Here is a 19,346-nt window from a genome sequence, read left to right on the forward strand (position 1 = left end):
ATTATCCCAACATCTAGCAATTTAAAACGACTCAGTTCTGTGGGTCAAGAATCTGGGCATGGCTTAGTTGCAACTTCTGTCTCACATTCTCTCACAAGGTTACAATCAAGGTGTTGGCTGAGGCTGTGTTTCATGTGAAGGTTTGACTGGGGACAAATCTGATTCCAAGCTAACTCATAGTTGGCAGGATTCAGTTCTTTCCTGGCAGTTGGCTGGAGGTTGCTCCCTGTTCCTTGTCAGTTCCTTCTTCTCCAACCTAATTGCTTTGGTCAGAACTTAGTCACATGGCCACACCCAGATTCAAAAGAGACTGGGAGATGAAGTCTTTATTCTAGATGGGCATGTGGCAAAATAAAATTACCCATTCTGCTATTAAGAAAGAAGGATAGTGCAGAATTGGGGGAAACAATTCATGGTTTCTACCACAGACAATTTATGTATTTTTATCCCATCGATTCTCATAATTACCCTGTAAGGTAAATAATATTACTCCCATTATACAGATGAGGACTTTAACGCTCAGTCTCTGTTAAGTAACTTTTGAAGAGTTACAAAACCACTTAGGTTGGGTGGAAAAAAGAAAAAAGACAGTAAATGGTACAACCCTGCTTGAAGAGTGTCAATCAACCTAATCTTTTGATCTGTATGAGGTCAAGTACCTCCTATTTTCCATATATTTCACAACCTCTTACTTAATAGGAATCAAGCTTCCATGCAGATGAGTTTGAAATCCTGCTCAAATGTCAGCCATTTTTAAGCACTGTGATTTTGGCATATTATTATGGTATAACCTAGCCAATAAGAACTGAGATATCAAGGGGATTCTACAAGCTGCTAAACTACTGGGAGAAAACCAGCTGGATTGTAAATTTCTTGAGGGTAGCATATATGACTCTTTTTTCTTTCCAAAGGTACAGTGATGGTAACCACCCCAATTTTCTTTGAGTGCAATGGGGTTTATCCTCTTTAAGCTGATCAAGATGTTGTAATTGACACACTGATAATCTGCATAGATAAGCACAATACAAAAGGAAATAAATGCCTAACAGTGAAAACTATGACCTTGATTATACAAATGGCTGCTTCAATAAACTCAGCTGAGTGGATACCAGAAATGTGAAAAGAAAATGATTTTAATGGGTGAGTCCAATCCTGTATAAAAATCTGAGCTCAGATTCCCAGAACCTTCCCTAAGCTAACTAACCTCTTGCCAGCTAGACCCTTAAGACCACTCTGGTATCTTGGAGTTTCTGGTTCCAACTTTCATTTTCTTTTGCTGCACAAAACCCAATGCAACACCCTGCTTAGTTTTATCTTGACATTTTCTCCATTTTTGCATTCTTGGTTCCCCCCCACTTTTCCCTTGCTTTATCTCTCTCCCACTCTTTTTTTCCCTCTACATGACCCTCCTATGAGAGTGGGGAACAAACATGTCTGTGTGATAGAAGGAAAGGAAAATGAACAAAACCTGTTCACATTCCTTTTACCCCCATATCAATTCCAGTCTCAACCTAGAATATGTCCATTGTTGTATCCACTGATCTGGGGTCCAAATAATTCCTTGGGTTTGGTTAAACTTGACAGGATCCTTTTTAGGGATTAAGAGTCTCTGAATTCCTTTGGATATTTAAGGGAAAATATTCAAAAGACCCCATAATCAATCTTTCTGTATACTTCTGCATGTTAAGTTTGCCACCTCCGCTTAGTTGCTTTGCAGAAGCCCTTGGATCTATGTTTAAAAGGTGGATAGACATGTAAGTCACTAATGTTTATATGCATCACAGAAAAATATTTATAACTGGGGCTGCAATGTAGGAAGGCTCAGCTTTGGCCATAACATCTATGATATGTTCTTTACCCTTGCCCTACATCAGTAATTAAACCATGCTTGTAATAGAACTTTGACAGCCTCTTAATTCTGGCAGAGCTTCCATGAGCGTCTTAAAAGACAAAAGAAATCTAGAGCATATGGGATACTTGGAATATAATGCCTAGTTTGAAAGTCAAGAATATCATTAAGACATGAAAGCCTCATTTTTAATTATAATGACAGATGAGGTTGATATCAGTAAATTTATGTGCCTGTCAAGCATTCTGAAAGCAAATCTTGGAAGATAATTCATATATTAAGGTCCACATATGGAAACCACCAGGCTCTGTTGTAGCTAAGTCCTACTTTGCTAGGAAATGGCCTATCAACTTTGCCTAAACATATTAAAACATTAAGGACTATTCAAAGGCAACAGAAACATCAACACACAGAGAAAAGGTTATCAGAGGTGCCAATGCATATATTTGGAGCCTTTTCATAGGAGTGTGCAGCTGCTCCTGTAACCTTAACCAAAGAACATATTCTTCTCTCTGTGAAGGTTAGCTTCTTCCAACAAGTGTGGGTCTCTCATGGAACTGCACAAGGAGGACTGAGCAATGCTGTAGACTGATCATTCCAGATTTCACTGCAAACCTGCCTTGGTAATCATCATCTTAACCAAACCACAAATCCAGAAGAAGGTATTTAGGGGATCTTGCCATTTTGAAAAGGTGGGATTCAACAAGTAAGACAAAATAGAGGCTCTACTTTGACAAAGTTTTTCTTCATGCTTTTAATGGTTACCTACAATGGTACCAGTGGGATGGGACCTACAATGTATTAAGTACTTACTGTGTTCCAAGCACTGTGCATGCATTTTTCATATCATCATATTTAATCCTCTCAATACTTATGCTAGGTAGATATTATCTTTGTTTTATAGAAGAAGAAATCAAGGCCCATAGAAGTTAAGTGACTCATCCAATGATAACACAGCTAGAAAGTGATGGAAAATAGAACAAAGATAGCCTGATTCTAGGACTAATAATGCTCATTCAGAGATTCTCAGCCAAAGGAAAGAGAACCATAAAGGGTTTTTCTGGCTTGTTTTGAGGCTGGCAGTTTGACTTTCAGAATTACATTTCTGTGATTACAAAATGCTTTCACATACATTATCTCCTTTAATTCCCACAATAACCCCACAAGGCAGGAATTAGTATTCCCAACAATAAACTCAAGTCTAAATATAAAATTCTTTATAAGATATTTCTGGAATGTGTATATATATATATATATACACAACTGATTCACTTTATTGTACACCTGAAACTAACACAACATTGTAAACCAACTCTATGTACTCCAATAAAAAAATTTTTTTTTAAAGCACCACCCAAAAAGCTTTGGAAGCTAAAAGGTGAGAAATTGGAAACTACAATGTAAGCCTGATTATTGTGAGTTCTGTTGATTGGAGGAAAGATGTTAACCTTGGAGCAGAGATAGTTAATATCTCCTGTAGCTTTCACTTCAGTAAATTAAAAAGGATAGCAGACAGAATGTCCCTTGTTTGGAAGTAAAAGAGAAAATTAAGAAAATTCACTGTTAGTCCTTGAATGCTTTAAAAATTGCAAAAAAGGTGGTTTAAAAAAAAACAGAATAAAGTAATTTTATCAGTTTTTATCTGAATGCCTTAACCTATCAGTAAACAAGTTCCAACCTCATGTCTCTATTCAGTTAGAAATCATTTAGAAAGAAGATGAATTTAACAGATTTAAATGGCCTTCAAAAGAGAATTCAAATGAGTCTTTGAAAAGGAGAGAGACTAAAAAGGAAAGACAGACCTCCAACATGGTTTGCAAGGCGGGAAAAAGGGGAAAAAAGATGGTAAATAAGAACAAACAACAACAGCAACAATAACAATGTGGAAACCATTGAGATAGGCAATGTTAATGCAATATACTGCTATGCAGGTAGGGTTAGGCCACTTGATGTACCTTTAATTGGGATCAACAGGCAAAACTGTTGATTTAATCCAACCTGGCTACCCAATTTCCAGAAATATTCAAAATATTTTCTCCCCCATTTCTTCCTATTTAAACTTCCTTATCCTGTGTCGTATTCCTTTAGCAGCCTGTTTTCTGCTAGATATAATCTTGTAAATTCATATAAGCTAAGGAATTAAAGGCTCAGGGCGATTTATTAACTCCCATGTATCTATATATTTTAGCAGGAGACTTCGACAAAGACTTGGTCCAAGGGATGAAAGGATACTCTAAGTTGGGAACTTCAGGCACTGGCACAGGCTGACTACAGAGACAATGGGGAGCAAGGAGGGATTTCAACATCTTTCAACTTATACCATGGAATCTACACATAGTGAAATACAAATTGCTGAGAAACAGGGCCATTTTAAAGTTGATAAACTACATTAGACAACAAATACAACAATAATAATATGATTAAAAGTATTGCATTAGGCAATAACATAAATTCAATACTAATCACATCTTGGGGGGCAATGTATCTCTCAATAACATACATTTCCCACCTGCTGTCCACAACACCATACATAAGCAACACATTTTTTTGGCACTTGCAGAGAAAGAAGAGCAAAAGGAGTGTCCAGGAGGGTGGAAGTATTAGTAGGTAGCTTCCAGGTCAAAGAGCAGACCTAATGTCACCAAACACAGGAATAATGTTCTTCCTGCTCTACTCTTGTCAACCTATACTCACTCCAACCTTTGCAAGTACTGAACTCCCTATCACTTAAAAAATACAGCATGAGTTTCTTGCTTAAAAATACAAAAAATAATGGCATTTCTTCATAATAGGGCAAGATATTGAATCAAGCATGAATCAATCAGGAAGACCTGAGAATTAAGGCAACTCTTTTGCTCAAAAGGAGAAGAGTGTTAAACAGAATGTAGCAAACACATAATAACCATTTACATAAAGCTACTCATACTTAAATGGGTGTTCCCAGTGATACCAAATACAGAGCTAAGCCTCTCATTTCACCTTCTAAGGCCATCTAACTAACAACATGCCGGTACCCATATGGTGGGGGTTAGCAGGACCCTTCCTTTCCTCATAAAAATGCTGTCATCACACTGTTAACAGCCAAGTGATCCAATAGTTCATATAGAAATTGACACTGGCAGCAAAAAAAAAGTTAAATAAAATGAAGATGTTAAAAATCTCTCAATTCAAGTTGAAAATAAAAACAAAGCAGAATGACATTTTTTTCCCATCAGAATTTCTGTAAACATTTAGACACCAGGGTGATGTATTCCAACTACGTGTTTAGAGAAAAACAAAGACATAATTAGGGAGCATATTCCTTTCACTGCAACCTAGTTTATCCTGATCCTATAACAATACATACATCCTGTAACAGTACAAACAGTAATATGTCAGAGTGAAACTGCATTAAATGAACCAGAAAGTACTTTTTTGTCCTTTAGAAATCAATAAAATATAGTGTTTGTGTTGATGAGCTTGAAGATTTCTTCTCACATCAAAGTAGTTTGTTTTAAAGACACTTTAAAAAATAATTAATATTACTTAAATTTAATTTTAATCTATAAATTTAAAATACTTAATATTTGAAGAATATTCATCCCAAACAAAAAAAGCTCTCATTAGTTGGGGTTCTCATTTGCATAAATGAGATTACATTCCAAGCCGAGGGCATAGACCCAAGGAAGCCAAATCCTAGCCCAGTAAGCCAAAAAATTTAAAATGTAATTTGGTAGCCAGACAAACCTATGGAAATACTGTTGAAAATTTCCCCAAAGGAAAATTCACTGTGTGAGTGTGTGTTTGTAAATGTAAACAGAAAACCTCTAATAACCAGTGTTACTTGAGAAATCATGTCATGATATTGTAAGACAGATTTGAGCATAGAGGCTAATAGTGTGAGAAAAAAATTTATATATATATATATATATATATATATATATATATATATATATATATATATATATATATATATCCTGAGAAACCCAGAAACATTGCTGAAAGTGCTACTTTGCACAAATTTAATGGGTGGTATTTTAAAATAAAGTACCAAGGAGTACCTTTTCCAGTGACTAAAAGATGGTGTGAGTGAGACTTGGGGCTCAAGTTTGGCTAAGGGGATTAAGGGTACAACATGATTAACATACTAAGATCCTCTTCCAACTTGCCTCCTTCAATAGGAAATACTTGGAGGAAGGGAGAAACAGAACTTGTGAAATTTGGGGTGGGGCAGAATCCATTGAAATAAACTCAGAAGTTTGAGAGAAATAAAAGTTGTTAAAAATTACCATCTACTAAAGTAAGGCTATTAAATAGCATGCATATTAGCAACCTTTTTTTCTGTTAGTAGATCCATGAAGATAAAAAGCCAGTTGTCTTTTCCCATTACTAATGCAAGACCAATATAATTTAAGATCCCCAAATTAATGGCTATACCACCCAACTCAGAATTCAATATATTCTTCTGGGAATTGCGACTATTTCATTCACCTGCAAACTGATCATGGCACGATGGTCAAAGCAGGTAGAACCCACAAGTCAAGAAGAGTAAACTTTAGTACACTTTTGGATTCTGTTGTACCAGCTGAGCAATGTTTATTCACTTTCAAAGGGTGCTAACAAATCAAAGGTTAGTATCAAGTAGTATACAGATTTAAACCCCTTGGGACATATGCTAACAATTCTCTAGAGAAAAATTTCCTTTTCCCTTTTCTCCAAAAGGGTATGATTTAGTATTAGAACCAGCTTGCATTGTTCATGCATAGGATACAACAATAATATTTTCACCCATTCAGTAATGATATAGACTGAGAGACACTGGGCTTGGAAGAGCCGTTCTTCATCGTTATGAGTAGTGAGTGCATGAGCAGTGAGTGGAATAGGCAGCCTAATTCATGGTGTGATTATAGGGATATCATGAAGACACTTTCTGTCTTCTTCCCTGTTCCTCACTACCCCACAAATACCTCCCTCATCCAGTTTGCTGATACCTAAATTGCAGTTAGTGCTTTGTCTTTTTGGTTTAAAGCCAAAATACTGTAGTATTGGTTAAGAACATACACTTAAGATTCAGTCAGACTTATATTCCAATCATATCTGTACTACTTATTAGCTTGGTGGGCTTGGGAAAATTATTCAATCTCTCTGAGCCCATTTTCCCATATTTATAAAATGAGGGTGGTGCTAATAATAACAATGCCTACCTTATTGGATTATCCAGATTAAACTTAATTAAATTTATTAAATTTAACATTTAGCACAGTGTCAGGAAGTTTTTAATATACATTAAATTATTAAAATTCAACCACCCTCCTTAGGAAGAGAAAATGTTTAGCTTTATCCATCATTTTCTGATGAATTTAGCAGCTCCCTTCCTCAGAGCAGTACATGAGGAGGTAAAAATGCAGAGAGGATACCAGGTTATAGAGGAGGCTATGTGTGATGGCGAGAGCACCGTCACTCTAGGTGAGGGGAGGGGATGCGTGAACAGCAATGCAGAACCTAAAATATACCTTCAACCTCACAAGTTTTCTAGGCTCCAGCCCCTCTCCCTTCTGCTTTGGATATTTTCCAGCTGCTTAGACAAATCAGGTTTGTGAGCATTGGTTTTCTGAGTAGAACAACAAAACATCTGTCCTCATAATAAAAATGTTCAAAAACATCTTTAAAAAAAGTAGTACTGTTGGTGGGAATGTAAATTGATACAGCCACTATGGAGAACAGTATGGAGGTTCCTTAAAATACTAAAAATAGAACTACCATATGACCCAGCAATCCCAGTACTGGGCATATACTCTGAGAAAACCATAATTCAAAAAGAGTCACGTACCACAAGGTTCATTGCAGCACTATTTACAACAGCCAGGACGTGGAAGCAACCTAAGTGTCCATCGACAGATGAATGGATAAAGAAGATGTGGCACATATATACAGTGGAATATTACAGCCATAAAAAGAAATGAAATGGAGTTATTTGTAGTGAGGTGGATGGACTTAGAGTCTGTCATACAGAGTGAAGTAAGTCAGAAAGAGAAAAACAAATACTGTATGCTAACACATATATATGGAATCTAAAAAGAAACAAAAAATGGTCCTGATGAACCTAGGGGCAGGACAGGAATAAAGACGAAGACATAGAAAAGGGACTTGAGGACACGGGGAGGGGGAAGGGTAAGCCGGGACGAAGTGAAAGAGTGGCATGGACATGTATACTCTACCAAATGTAAAATAGATGTCTGTCATACAGAGTGAAGTAAGTCAGAAAGAGAAAAACAAATACATTATGCTAACACATATATATGGAATCTAAGGGAAAAAAATGGTCATGAAGAACCTAGTGGAAAGGCAGGAATAAAGACACGGACCTACTAGAGAATGGACTTGAGGATATGGGGAGGGGGGAGGGTAAGCTGGGACAAAGTGAGAGAGTGGCATGGACATATATACAGTACCAAACGTAAAATAGATAGCTAGTGGGAAGCAACTGCATAGCACAGGGAGATCAGCTCTGTGCTTTGTGACCGCCTAGAGGGGTGGGAAAGGGAGGGTGGGAGGGAGATGCAAGAGGGAGGAGATATGGGGATATATGTATACATATAGCTGATTCACTTTGTTATACAGCCGCAACTAACACAATATTGTAAAGCAATTATACTCCAATAAAGGTGTTTTTAAAAAAGTAGTAACGTATTGAAAACTATATTTAAAAGGAAGGGATGCTCACAGGCAGGCATTTTACTTCTGGAAGTAGGCTGAATTCACTCTCTTGCTGAGCCTCCCTTGTGACTTCTGGCTTTTTTTTTATTTCCTAGGGGAAATGGCATTTCTTTGGCAAAGGAAAGTACCAACAGTATCCCCTGTCTTATTCCGTTTGCTTTGCATTTGAAGAGTGATCTTGTTTTACTGCCTCACTTTGGTCCCAGAGAATCTGGACCTGGATGGAAGAAATGTGAGGACCCAACTGAACGGTTAGCATTTCCTTCAACCTGACTTTGAGACAAAGCCACTTTGGGAACATCAAACTGGCCCAGTCATAAGTCTAAAGCTTGACAAGCAGAGCACCTCCTGAAAAATTATCAGGTGGTGAAAGTGGGTATCTGTAATTGACTAGCTATGTGACTTGAGCAAGTTGCTTAAGTCTCCTAGGCCATGCTTGATTTCTTCATATATAGAATGTTAGTAGTTCCTGCAGGAACTAACTGTGGGTCAAGTGAAAGAATGTCCCTAAAGCTGTTAATGCAGTACCTCTCCCAGTATGGTAGCAATGAGGATTCTTGGTGAATTAACTCACACTGCTGGGTAGCATCATGGTATAATGCCAAGAACATGGATTTCAGAGGAAAAGCAATCTTAATTTTGAATCCCGGACTCCGATGTTATTTTGGGCAAGATATTTTACCTTATTGAGTCTCAGTCTGTTCATCCACAAAATGGAAATAATAATGCAGACTGCCTGGACCTCTTTTAGGAAATAAATATAATGAAATAGTATATGTGAGGAGTCTGGTTGAGGGCAAATGCTCAATAAATGTCAGTTCTCTTCCTTTCTGCACAGAACCTAAAAACTTGCTCTCTAATGTCTACAGATTATTTTAGTGGGAAAAGTTCTCATATAGAAAATATTCTCAGGAATTCCCTGCCAGTCCAGTGTTTAGGACTCTGTGCTTTCACTGCAGAGGGTGCAGGTTTGATCCCTGGTCAGGGAACTAAGATCCCACAAGCCGCACAGCATGGCCAGAAAAAAAAAAAAAAGAGAGAGATAGAAAATGTTTTCCCCAACCCAATAAAACTGTTGGTCTTACGGCAAAATGAGGCAGAAAACATATATAGCAGGTAGCATTCTCAGCTAAATGTCACCTTTTCAATGAGGCTTTAATTTTACTACCTTATATAAGGACAGTCCCGTTATTATTCTCCTATCCTTTTTATTATTTTCCTAGCAATTGTTAAAAGACAGGTTTTTTGTCTGTTTCACACATAATAGGTACCCCATAAATATTCCTTAAATGAATGAATCCTACTTATTTCCAAGAAAGTCTAGTCATGGCCTAGAGATATGGCAGATAGTTTCCCTATTTTGCACACTGAAATAATAATCTTCCATCACTCCCCACTTACTTTTGTTTCCCTTTGGACATCTTTTCTAGGGTGACAGACACTTCTGACCCACCACCACTAGTAAGACATAGGCTATGAACTTATTTAAAGGTAGTGGAGGGAGGTTTTGTATTGAGCTATTCACCTACACACTCTGCCCATCTTATGATGAAAGCCATAAGTTACACCGTAGAATTGACAATGGTTAGTGTTGGGGTCTACAGTTCTGGAACACAGCAAAAACTAAAATGCCCACATGAAAACTATACCCACAATTTTGATCTTGTTAACCTTTTTTTCCTCACATTTATTCAGATAACAGAGCATACAAATAATAAAGCCAAGCCTACAGACACCAAGAATTAACTTCGCAATTCCCCTCGCCAGACAGTAACTCTGGCCCAAATGATGATCTTCAAGGTATAGAATAGGGAGTTCCCTGGCGGTCCAGTGGGTAGGACTCGGCACTTTCACTGCCACTGCCCCGGGTTCAATCCCTGGTCAGGGAACTATGATCCCGCAAGCTGCACGACGCAGCCAAACAAAAAAAAGGTATAGAATAACTTGGGGGATTCTCCATCCCATCAGTCACCAGAAGTTGTGGAAGAGGAGGCAATATCATCCTAAAGTAGTTTTCTGGCCTACCAGCAAATCCTCTGACAAATAAAAAGCCTTGAAAACGTCTCCTGTTTTTCTTCCTCCCAAAGCTTTAGAATATCTCTGACCTGCCAGCATTTTGGGGACCAGTAAATCCTTTTGAAGACACTAAACCTTATGCTGTATCTCAACAAAGTCATCAAAGCCCATGATCTGAGTGGTGTGGGAATTTTCCAGCTAACCTGGGACGCTTGATAATTCAGTCATTTAACAAGTGAGCACCTACTATGTGACAGGCACTGTGCTAGGCACTGGTGAGCAAGACATTTGCTGTCACTGATCTCATTATCTCTTGGTATTGAGGGATAAAGTGCAAAAGAGTAATGTTTAAAGGAATGAGGAAAGAAAAAAAGGCATTTCTTGGAATGGACTGCAATGTCTAAGAGCTTTTTAGTAATGCTGTCTATGTTGAAATCACTGACAATGGTATAATCCTTCAATCACTCTTAATACTTAAAAAGTTACATATTTGTTATTTTTATCAGAGTCATTAATTGCTGTGTAGAAGATGCCCCTAAGCTGTTGGAGGATGAATATGTTATAGAACAAATGTTGGCACAGTGGGCAAACATTTAGCATGGTATGTAAAATAAAGAAGAGCCAGTTTTTAAAAAATAAAAGAATCCAATAAATACAGGATTGTTCAGTGAATGCTAGAATATTTGAATAGATCCTTAGAAGAGGATTACTTTGTACCAGATAAAATCAGTACATATATGGTACTGAATAGACAAACATCTCCAAAAAGGCTTAGATGTGGGCATGAATGACTGACCCATATTGAGCTATTAAGAGAAAGTTAATGTCTGAAGAAGTCTTTCAATTTATGTGCTTGATAAGCTCTGCAACCTTTGAGATGCCATAGATTAGGGATCAGCAAACTATGGCCCCACAAGACAAATCTGAACCACCACCTGTTTTTGGATGACCCATGATCTAAGAATGTTTTTTACATTTTTAAATGGTTGAAAGAAAAAGGAAAACGGTATTTCGTGACAAGTGAAAATTATGTGGCATTCAAATTTCAGTATTTGTAAATAAAGATTCAGTGGAACACAGCCATTCTCATTTGTTTATGTATTATCTATGGCTGCTTTCATGCAACAATGGTGGAGTGAATTAGTTGCAGAGACTGTATTGTCTGCAAAGCCAGAAATATTTACTATATGACCATTTATAGAAAAAGTTTGCTGACCTGCCATGGACCATAGTAGCTCTAAAGTTTCACAGAATTGGCTTTAAGTTCTCACTCTGCCTTGAGCAAATTACTTCTGTGAGCCTCAATTGTCTTATGCAAAAGTGGAGCTATTAATGTCATCCTCATAGAACTCATATGAGATGATTAATGTAAAACATTAGCACAGTGATTTTCATGATTTAAGCATTCAATAAATTGAAGGTATTATAAATAATTTTCTCTGGGTCTGAGACAAAATGCTGGGCTGTATGGGTCATGAAAGAGCCCTAGGTGGCAGTTCTGATGTTCTCACTGAGATATCTGACCAAGAAGCTCTAGGCTGCGATCTGGAAAACCAATATTTGCTATTCTTTTTCTTACCCCAAATAAAGCATCGGAACCTTCTTTTTAGGAAGTTGCTAATCTGCTAGATAATCTCCATAAAAGCATACTACTACAATCATAACTTAATTCCTCAGTGAAATGATGATTATTATGCTAGTCTGGCAAGGAGGTGTGCAAAAATATTGACTCTAAATTTTAGTTGGCACATTGGCAGTGTTAGTTGAACATCTTCTCGTCTACCAGATAGGCCAGACACCAAAGAACGAGCTAAGAATTCTGCAGTTAGATAAAATGAAATGACTGATAGGCCTCAATGTAATAATACTTTCTGCTATATTTAAACACTTTCCCCCCACCACTATCACCCCCAGCCACAAACCCATACCCCTGAAAGAAAAAAATCAGTAGATTCAAGACCCTGTTCTGTATGTAAGGTGTTTGGAAATCACCACTCTAGCAAACAAGTAAAAAGCTGAACAGAGTGAAAAAAATCAACAACCATAAGAGAGGGGAGGACACAGGTCAAACCACTGTCCCCAAAATTGGAGAGACAGACAGGGGAATACAGAGATTTGCAGCTTATAAGAATGGCAACTCATGAGCAGAAACTGCTGTGGGAACCAATGCCTGGGTAGAAAAACCTGAACTGTAAATGAGGAATTGCTGGAGGCTCAGTGTGGACAAGTATGAGAGTTAAAACTCCAGGGGGACCCAGTCAGAGGGGCCCCAATAATATTGTGAAACTTACCTCCAGGAGTTGAATAGGTTCTCACAGTAAATACTGGAGAAAAATCCTCTTGTGCTTCCAGCAGGGGAAAAGGTAAAGGAACCATTCTGAAATATCACTACATCAGAGTACTCGGTTCTTCTTAATGCCCACCCTCATGGGAAACTTGTTAACCAGAACCTAACCTTCCAGGGTATAATCAGAGCTAAACTGACCTGGGTGAAGTGAAATATCCAACTCCAGCCCACTCTAACCATTCTATCCCAACTAAGAGGGAAGGAAAAAAAACAAGCAAGAGAAGAAAAATCACATGAAAATATTAATAGACAGAAAAAACACTGTATCTAAAAAGTCATCATAATTGACAAAATCCAACACCTGTTTGTGATAAAAACTCTCAGAAAGTAGAAATAAATGGGAACTTTTTCAGCTTGATAAAGAATAGCTACAACAAACCCCTACAGCTAACATACTTCATAATGAGAAACTAGAAGCTTTTCCACTAAGATCAGGAACAAGGCAAGGATGTCCTCTCTTACCACTCTGTTGGGCTGCAAGCCTTGTAGTCGCCCAGCCTTGAGACTGAGGAAAGAACCCAGAGACAGCAACAGAGACATCAGTGGCTTACTGGACAGGGCATTTTACACGTCCAAAACAAACGTCCTGGAGTAACTCCCCACCACAGATGGCAGACGGTAGGCAGGACCTGACAGCCACCTTCGCTACTCAGGGGAGAAGGAGGCTACCATTTACGGGGAGGAATTGATGTAAGGTTGGCTCATCAGTTACCAGGGAAATCAGCAGCTGGGGCAAGGGGCAAGTATTCAATACCTAGGCATTACTAATTAAGCCCTATAATTAGGAAGATTAGATAGTTATGTGAGAGAAGCAGGTACTGGTCGAGCACGGGGATGTACAGAGAGCAAGAGAACAGCCATCTTGAGTGGCCTGATCATACACTCAACCCCTACACACTCTGCATGACCCTTACAGTCTTGGTCTGCCCTTCTTCCACGATATTCCTAGGGTCAGGTATGTAGAAGTGCACTGCAGCCAAATACCACAAGTGCAATAAAGACGGCAACTAAAGAGTATCAAGAGTCCTGGAGGTAGGCAAACTCTGGAGCCAGGTGCTTGTTGGGTCAGTTTTTCATCGAAGTCCAGAGGAGGACAACAATGGCATCTCACTGCAGACCCAGCAATCAAACTCATTTCACAGTGAGGCCACCATTTTTGCCCAGTCCATGAAGAGATTCCCTCCACTGAGACTAGGGACGAAAGTGAGATGTTTAACAGGCACAATACAGAGAATATCATGATCATTAAACAAAATACAAGCAGTAACAGCATTCTGAGATAATACCACCCCTGCCTTTGGTCTTTGTCCTGGCCTGCAGTACCATACTACCGGTCCACCCTCAGTCTCCACAGCTGGTGCCAAATACTGAAGAGGCAGTATAACAACAGACCACATGGTTAATAGAGTGGTGCCTTCTCCAGTAGGGGATCTGGATAAATTACTTTAGTAGTCTTAGGTGGGGCCGGGTAGAACACAGGTGAAATCTGTAAGTCCCTTTCTAATCCTATTCCCCATGGGGTGGCAAACCCAAACCACCAGGGACTTACCTGCCAGTCCTAGGGCCATTTTATAATGTGTTCCCCTGGGGGTAGATCCTGTAGCAAGGGCAAAAGTAAGTTATTGTCCTGATCAATAGCTAGCAAAGGTCCTTTGGTGGTCAACAGTTGAAATTGATGGTGTTGACTAGTTGCTTCTGGGTTAACATAGCATAGGCACTGGGACGATTGCTCCTGGGATGTTCAGTTATAGTTCATAGGGCTTGAGTTAGCCTCTGGTCCACATGTTGAGAGCGGGTTTCCAGTCTCAACTGCTGTTTAAGTAGCCCATTCATCCCTCCAGTTAGCACGGCAGCAATGGAGTCATAGGGCAGGTGGAAATACCAGGGTATGTCATTTTTATTGGCCCATTCCTGAACTGCATGGCTGGTAAAGTGGATTCCTTGGTCTCTATCGATGTCCATGGGGGTCCTCTATGTCATGCACAGCTGTTCTAGACCCCCAATAGCGTTTTTCTGCAGTGCTCAATGACTTGGGTAGGCCTTTTGTAATGTCTTCCACCTGTTGTAATGCACTGTAGGCTGCATATAGCTATTGTTCCACTACACTGTATTGTTGCTCTGCCCCCTTCCATAGCTGGGACTAGAAGCCGAAGGGTACTCTTTTATTATTTTGCCATTGCCACAGGCCCCAACCAAACCCCTCTGGGTAATTGGCCATGTCCAATTCACAAGTCTGTCCCTGAGTTAATATCCCTAAATCCTGTGTCCGTTATTGTTTATGGGTAGCGTGTTGGGAGTATGCTTGTATTTTGTAGGTAATCCAGGTCCTTGTGTTTTGTCTGTATTCACCAGCCATTCACACGCAGTCAGAGGAACTATGAGCACAGGGCTGCAACTTTTAAACTGGAAAGAGACCCTGAGGTCAACAGAATATCATCAGTATAATGGAAGAGGAAGACATCTCTCATGGTAGTCAGCTGTCACAGGGACCCACATGCTAGTGGACAGCCACCTCAGGATTTCCTCCACAACTTTCCATTCCCTGTCCTTAATTCCCAACATCTCAGTGTTCACAGGAGCTTCCTTGGCCTCCTGGCTGCCTTGTCAATTGTTAAGCTACACCCCGTGGGCCCGCAAGCCTTGTAGTTGCCCAACCTTGAGACTGAAGAAAGAGCCCAGAGACAGTGATAGAGATATCAAGGGTTTATTGCAGAGGGGATCTTACATGTCTGAAACAAAGATCCTGGAGTGACACCCCACCATGGCCAGCAGACGGCAAGCAGAACATGGTAGCCATCTTCACTACTAGGGTAAGAAGGAAGTTACCATTAATAGGAGAGAGTGATGTCAGGTTGACTCATCAATTATCAGGGAAACCAGCAGCTGGGGCAGGGGGCAACTTCAAAGGCAGTTACTAATTAAGCCCAATAATTAAGAGGATTTGATAGTCATGTGAGAGAAGCACGGCTGGTCGAGCAAGGGGATGTACAGAGAGCAAGAGAACAGCCATCTTGAATGGCCTAACCATACACACTCCTTTTCAACATCGTCCTGGAAGTCCTAATTAATGCAATAAGACAAAAAAAGGAAATAAAAAGTATACAGATTGAGAAAGAAAAATTAAAACTGTATTTGTTTGCAGAAGACATGATTGCCTAAGTAGAAAATCTGAAAGAATCAACAGAGAAACTCCTGGAGCTAATAAACATTTACAGCTAGGATGGAGGACACAAGGTTAATATACAAAGTCAATCACTTTCTTATATACCAGCAATGAACAAGTGGAATTTGAAATTGAAAACACAATATCATTTACATTAGGACCCCCCAAAATGAAATACTGAGGTATAAATCTAAAAAAAAATGTATAAGATCTACATGAGAAAAACTGCATAAATCTGATAAATGAAATCAAAGAAGAACTAAATAAATGGAGAGATGCTCCATGTTCATTGACAGGAAGAAAATACTGTCAAGATGTCAATTCTTCCCAACTTGATCTATAGATTCCATGCAATCCCAATCAAAATCCCAGCAAGTCATTTTGTGAATATTGACAAACTAACTCTAAAGTTTATATGGAGTGGCAAAAGACCCAGAATAACCAACACAACATTGAAGGAGAGAACAAAGTTGGAAGACTGACACTACCAGACTTCAAGACTTAATATAAAGCTACACTAATCAAGACAGTATGATATTAGTAAAACAACATACAAATAAATCAAGGAAACAGAACACAAAGCTAAAAAACAAAACTCACATAAATATAGTCAATGGATCTTTGACAAAGGAGCAAAGGCAATACATGGAGCAAAAATAGTATTTTCAACAAATGTTGTTAGAATAGTTGGACCTTGATATGTAAAAATAAATAAATAAAACAAAAAAGAATCTAGATACAGACCTTATACCTGTTATAAAAATTAATCAAAATAAGTCAGACCTAATTGTAAAATACCAAAACTACAAAACTCCTAGGAGATAACATAGGAGAATGCCTAGAAAAGCTTGGGTATGGAGGAACCAAGATGGCGGAGTAGAAGGACGTGCTCTCACTCCCTCTGGTGAGAACACCAGAATCACAACTAGCTGCTGGACAAACATCGACAGGAAGACACTGGAACTCAGCAAAAAAATACCCCTCATCCAAAGACAAAGGAGAAGCCACAATGAGACAGTAGGAGGGGCAAAATCACAGTAAAATCAAATCCCGTAACTGCTTGGTGAGTGACTCACAGACTGGAGAACACTTATACCACAGAAGTCCACCCACTGCAGTGAAGGTTTTGAGCCCCACGTCCGGCTTCCCAACCTGGGGGTCCGGCAACGGGAGGAGGAATTCCTAGAGAATCACACTTTGAAGCCTAGTGGGATTTGATTGCAGGACTTCGACAGGACTGGGCGAAACAGAGACTCCACACTTGAAGGGCACACACAAAGTATTGGGACCCAGGGGAAGGAGGAGTGACCCCAGGGGAGACTGAACCAGACCTACCTGCTAGTGTTGGAGGGTCTCCTGCAGAGGCGGGGGGTGGCTGTGGCTCACCGTGGGGACAAGGACACTGGCAGCAGAAGTTCTGGGAAGTACTCCTTGGCGTGAGCCCTCCCAGAGTCTGCCATTAGCCTCACCAAAGAGCCCAGGTAGGCTCCAGTGTTGGGTTGCCTCAGGCCAAACAACCAACAGGGAGGGAACCCAGCCCCACCCATCAACAGTCAAGCAAATTAAAGTTTTACTGAGTTCTGCCCACCAGAGCAACAGTCAGCTCTACCCATCACCAGTCCCTCCCATCAGGAAACTTACACAAACCTCTTAGATAGCCTCATCCACCAGAGGGCAGACAGCAGAAGCAAGACGAATTACAATCCTGCAGCCTGTGGAAGAAAAACCACATTCACAGAAAGATAGACAAGATGAAAAGGCAGAGAGCTATGTACCAGATGAAGGAACAAGATAAAACCCCAGAAAAACAACTAAATGAAATGGAGATAAGCAACCTTCCAGAAAAAGAATTCAGAATAAAGATAGTGAAGATGATCAAGGACCTCGGAAAAAGAATGGAGGCAAAGATTGAGAAGATGCAAGAAATGTTTAACAAAGACCTAGAAGAATTAAAGAACAAACAAACAAAGATAAGCAATACAATAACTGAAATGAAAACCACACTAGAAGGAATCAATAGCAGAATAACTGAGGCAGAAGAACGGATAAGTGACCTGGAAGACACAATGGTGGAATTCACTGCTGTGGAACAGAATAAAGAAAAAAGAATAAAAAGAAATGAAGACAGCCTAAGAGACCTCTGGGACAACATTAAACACAACAACATTCATATTATAGGGGTCCCAGAAGGAGAAGAGAGAGAGAAGGGACCAGAGAAAATATTTGAAGAGATTATAGTCGAAAACTTCCCTAACATGGGAAAGGAAATAGCCACCAAAGTCCAGGAAGCGCAGCAAGTCCCATACAGGATAAACCCAAGGAGAAACACGCTGAGACACATAGTACTCAAATTGGCAAAAATTAAAGACAAAGAAAAATTATTGAAAGCAGCAAGGGAAAAATGACAAATAACATACAAGGGAACTCCCATAAGGTTAACAGCTGATTTCTCAGCAGAAACTCTACAAGCCACAAGGGAGTGGCATGATATACTTAAAGTGATGAAAGGGAAGAACCTTCAGCCAAGATTACTCTACCCAGCAAGGATCTCATTCAGATTCGATGGAGAAATCAAAAGCTTTAAAGACAAGCAAAAGCTAAGAGAATACAGCACCACCAAACCAGCTCTACAACAAATGCTAAAGGAAATTCTCTAAGTGTGAAACACAAGAGAAAAAAAGGACCTACAAAAACAAACCCAAAACAATTAAGAAAATGGTCATAGGAACATACATATCGATAATTAACTTAAACATTAATGGATTAAAGGCTCCAACCAAAAGACACAGGCTTGCTGAATGGATACAAAAACAAGACCCATATATATGTTGTCTACAAGAGACCCACTTCAGACCTAGGGACACATACAGACTGAGAGTGAAGGGATGGAAAAAGATATTCCATGCAAATGGAAATCAAAAGAAAGCTGGAGTAGCAATACTCATATCAGATAAAGTAGACTTTAAAATAAAGAATGTTACAAGAGACAAGGAAGGACACTACATAATGATCAAGGGATCAATCCAAGAAGAAGATATAACAATTATAAATATATATGCACCCAACATAGGAGCACCTCAATACATAAGGCAACTGCTAACAGCTATAAAAGAGGATATCTACAGTAACACAATAATAGTGGGGGACTTTAACACCTCACTTACACCAATGGAAAGATCATCCAAAATGAAAATAAATAAGGAAACAGAAGCTTTAAATGACACAATAGACCAGATAGATTTAGTTGATATTTATAGGACATTCCATCCAAAAAC

The sequence above is a fragment of the Balaenoptera borealis genome (genome assembly GCF_965194805.1).
Source record: "Balaenoptera borealis genome assembly, chromosome: X".
Classification (NCBI taxonomy): domain Eukaryota; kingdom Metazoa; phylum Chordata; class Mammalia; order Artiodactyla; family Balaenopteridae; genus Balaenoptera; species Balaenoptera borealis.